The sequence below is a fragment of the Eutrema salsugineum genome, unplaced genomic scaffold, assembly GCF_000478725.1.
Source record: "Eutrema salsugineum unplaced genomic scaffold, Eutsalg1_0 scaffold_7, whole genome shotgun sequence".
Taxonomy (NCBI): Eukaryota; Viridiplantae; Streptophyta; class Magnoliopsida; order Brassicales; family Brassicaceae; genus Eutrema; species Eutrema salsugineum.
Genome location: NW_006256486.1, coordinates 10723208 through 10727687, shown reverse-complemented (window position 1 = coordinate 10727687; position 4480 = coordinate 10723208). Strand labels below are relative to the sequence as shown.

General features: G+C 40.4%; 1 non-coding gene across 1 annotated transcript; it reads right to left on the bottom strand.

Moving 5' to 3' along the window:
• Positions 1-1843: 1843 nt before the first annotated feature.
• On the bottom strand, positions 1844-1952 carry LOC112083216. The gene has a single exon (XR_002897511.1). It is a non-coding gene; the product is annotated as a small nucleolar RNA R71 (small nucleolar RNA).
• Between the last annotated feature and the right edge of the window lie 2528 nt (positions 1953-4480).

The window sequence follows — 4480 nt, the reverse complement described above, 5'->3', positions numbered from 1 at the left end:
TTATGCGATTTTTAGAGAGGATTCTTCAACTCTGAGTTAATCAATAGAGAAGCTTTCTTTCATCTATTTTCTGTACTGATTTTGATTGCTTTCATTAAAACCAATGATGATGTCGACCTCAGCCATGGCTGAGTAGATCCCAACTTGGGCATAGGGTTCCTAAAAAGGGCTCTCATAATCGATTAAGACATCTAGGTTTTTAGATCTGGGATTTTTACTATGTTCTTTGTTTATTCTTATCTTTAATGCATGTATGCTTGATTGATCACCTCGTATCTGATCTAGATAGTTAGTGTTGCGAAAGTTTTCATTAAGTATCCGACCTAGAATGAAACAAACGATTTTTTCCGTAGGAGTGGAAACCTACCTGCGGTGAAGTCGTGCAGCTCTTGCGTTTTCTCTCTTCCAGGGCCAGAGTGGGAACCTACTGGTCAGGGTTGCGAAAAACATTTGGTTATAATCACGACGGTGATGTAGTCATACCACTGAACTCTAGCTCTAGAGCCCTAATATATCGATATCCGTCAATCCCAATATAAGATCCCTAGTGTTGAAAACAATTATGATCCCTATAGAGTTCCCGAAAGTCCAGCATATTTAGTCATAATTTACAAACCAATCGATATTCACTTGCTCTCATAGATCTGCATTTCTACTTGCTTAGTTCGATTTTCTTCTTGTTTCACTTTGCTTCCATTCGGTGTTCTACCTGCTTTTTAGGATAGATTCATTTGCTTTCTGTAGTTTTTGTTTAATCTGTGACAACCACCAAACCCCATTTAAAACCGATTTAGTCTAGACATAAACTTGGAAACTGTAGAAAAATACTAGACACACAAATCTATGTGAATTCGATCCCTAAATACTACAATTGATTAGTTGTGCACTTGCGGCTTTTATTTGTTTTTATTAATGGTAAAACTTGTTCCCTCACCTCATAGCACATCAAGTTTTTGGCGCCGTTGCCGGGGATTTGTTCGCTGTCCTTTTAATTTTTCTTGTTCTAATTTCTGTTCTAGACATCTGATCTCTAGTTCGTTCTTAAGTTGCTGAATTATCTTTCTCTTCTTTTGTTTTTCTCTGAATTGCATGAATACCAGGCCCAGACCTGTAGAAAACATTCCAATTCTAGACAAGATAGACAGACACGAAAGAGAACTTCGAAGACTTAGGTGAACGCAAGGAATGGCCAACGACGACCACCCTAGAGAGATCCTGTTAACCACAATCTAAACATGGACCAAGATGGGTCTGAACATGGTAAAAATGAAGAGAATGATCACAGAGAAGGTGAACATACTCGACGAGATGGAGAAGAGAATGAGATCCCTCCAAGAAATCCTCAAAACCGAGAGAGAGAAGAACGTGAAGACCTTGATGCACCTATCAATGTAGCCAATGGTAATAACCAGGAGATGCAGCCGAATGGACGCAATAATCGCCCTGTTCAGCAAGCAAATAACCACCAAAGATAAGGCAGGAACCATCACATAGCTGATTTTGATGCACCTACTCAGAATTTTCAAAATCGATCTGCAATTCAAGTAACATTCCCGAACCGGAACGAGTTCGAAGTCAAGCATCAAATCATCTCTTTGGTAAAACAAAACCAGTTTCATGGAGTTCCTTCCGAACATCCAATGGATCACATTGAACTCTTAGAAGAAATCTGCAGCGTGATGAGGACAAAACAAGTTCCAGCAGACTATCTAAAGTGTAAGTTGTTCCCTTTTAGCAGATAAAGCTCACCGTTGGTTGAAATCTTTGCATGCAGGATCGATCACTAATTGAGAAGAATGTAAAACCGGTTTTCTGAACCACTTCTATACCAAGTCAAGGTCAAACTTACTGAGAACCAAGATCTTGAGTTTCCAGCAAGGACCGGCCGAACCTTTCTATGAAGCCTGGGAGCGTTTTAAAGAGTATGAATGTGACTGCCCTCACCATGAATTTTCCGGATCAAGCCTGCTCAGCATATTTTACAGAGGTTTGCAACCAAAATACAAACTTTCACTCGATACAGCCAGCAATGGAGATTCCGGAAAAAATACGATAGCACAAGGAAGAGCCCTCATTAAAAATTTGTCTCAAGCTAATAGCAATGACTGCGTGGAATACGATCGATCGACGAAGCCGACTTGGATGGACAATAAAGAGATAACCGAGTTGAAGAACATGATGAGCCAGCTTTTTAAAAAGCCACAATCGCCCAATCCAAGCTTATGATACCAACAATGGCGCAGAAGATGAAAGACCTTGCGATACCGATCACACCAATCCGACCTTTTAGGAAGAAGAAGTGAACTATGTACGAGCACAAGCACCATATCAGAATCTTTTCAACAATGGTTTCAACATCAACTTCCGGAATATGAATTACAACAATCTCTCTAACCGGAATCCAAATGTGGAGAATTTTCAAGACCAGCATTAGCCACCGCAGCAGACACCCTTCCAAAACAAGTTCCAAGGTAGAAATTTTGGAGGCACTGGAGTTTTTCAGCCGCGACAACCATATAACTATCAAGGTACGGGATTCAATAATCAGTTTGGACAACAGCAGGGAGTTACAACAAACCAGCTAGCTTTGCAAATCGGTAGACTTGAACAGTCTATCCAACAGCTTGTTATGATAAACGATAAAGCAGCTAAAAACATGAACGTGAAGGTCGATTGCATGTACAATGACCTGAACGGGAAGTTTGAAACTTTATCTTCTCACGTCAACAAGCTAGATGTCCAAGTTGCCCAAACAGCCGATTCTATGAAGAGACAAAATGGAGCTCTTCCCGGGAGAGTTGAAGACAATCCTAAGAGATTTTGCAATGCCATCACTACATTGCCCAAAAGGGGAGCTGAAACCGATGGAGAGGACAAGGAGACCTCGTTTTATATACCTCTCTACAAGAATGTCGATGCAAAACAACCACCCTTTAAGGTACCACAACGTTCCCCGCTTCAAAGGCTTACAAAAGTCGATGACCCGAGACGTTTTTCTTTCCAATGTTTCATTTCAGAAATCAAGTTCATAGACTGTTTATGCGATTCTGGAGCCAATGTCAACATCATGTCTAAGACATTTTCCAAAAAATTGGGGATAAAGACCTTAAGGACGTCGATGGTTAAGTTGATCTTTGGAGATTCATCTCAAAAAGATACCGAATGGCCGATTCATGACCTGCAAATTATAGTTGGGAACAAGATTGTTCCAGCAGATTTCCAAGTTCTGGAAATGGTTCAAGACAAAGAGAGACCACTTATATTCGAGCGACCGTTTCTAGCTACAGTAGGAGATATAATCAATCATGCAAACCGGCATGCTGTCTTTCTGAACGAGGATCGCAAGAAGTTTTACCCTCCTGTCCCAGACGATGCTCCGAACAAAAGAAAGCGGCCAAAGAAGAAAGACAAGGAGAAGTCAAGACCTTTTGCAAAAATCAAGATCATCATTCCACCAGATTCAACAGAGTCTAGTGAGGAACATATCCAAGAACTGATCAAGAACACAAAAAAGGTCCTAAACAACATTAAAGTTCGAAAGAAGAGTAAGGGAAAGAAGTTGGTGTTACAAGAAGAAGAAGCCAAATCTCCAACACCCGGAAATGATAAAGGCACATGAAGAGAAGTGCCATTTCCTCCAGCCTGATCTTTTAAGCCTAAGTCGAGCTAAACGACTTAAAACAAAAGCACTTAATGGGAGACAACCTATTTAGGTACACTTTATTTTAGTTTTTTTTTCTTTTTGCAATTTATGTTTTCTCTTTCTTTTAAAGTTTCAGTACTGTTATAAAACAAAAACACAAAAAGTCAGAAAAATAGAAAACAACAAAAAGAAGTACTGGTTATTAGCTGCTCGGTCCTGTAAAAACCCGAAAGAAGGCAGTACGTCGCAAGAGGATTGGCCGCGGTCACAACCAACCGACCCGCGGCCAACTTAGCTTCGGCCGTGGTGGCAAGAATTCACCCGCGGCCAGTCCTTGATTCACCGCGGTCGTGCGTCACTTGACCGTGGCCGTTGGTCGTTGAGACGGGACCTCTGATTCCCGTTACTTTTCAGAGATTTCCGGTGATTCCCAACAATTCCCGGAACATTCCCGGGACAGCTCATTTTCCGTAAGTTTTAATTCACGGTTACGTAACAAACAAGTAAGGTAAGTTTCTGCAAGCTTTAGAACCCAAAAAGTTCCCGTTTTTGCCCCAAAAATGCTTTTTAAATAAAAGAAATGCACTTTTTGGATCAAAAGTTCCTTTTTCTCTTCTCTTCCAAGAGACTTGGAGATTTAGGAGATAAAACATCTTTTGCAATTTCTTAAGTTTTTTAAGAGATTCTTGGACCAAACCTCGCTCTTTTTCAAAGCTGATTTCAAATCTATCATCAAATCTCTCTTTCCAGCAAGGTATGAAGCTCAAACTGATTTTGGAATTTAGGTTTTTCTTAAAAAGACTTAAATCTAGGTTTATTAGTGGTGGTGATAGCTTA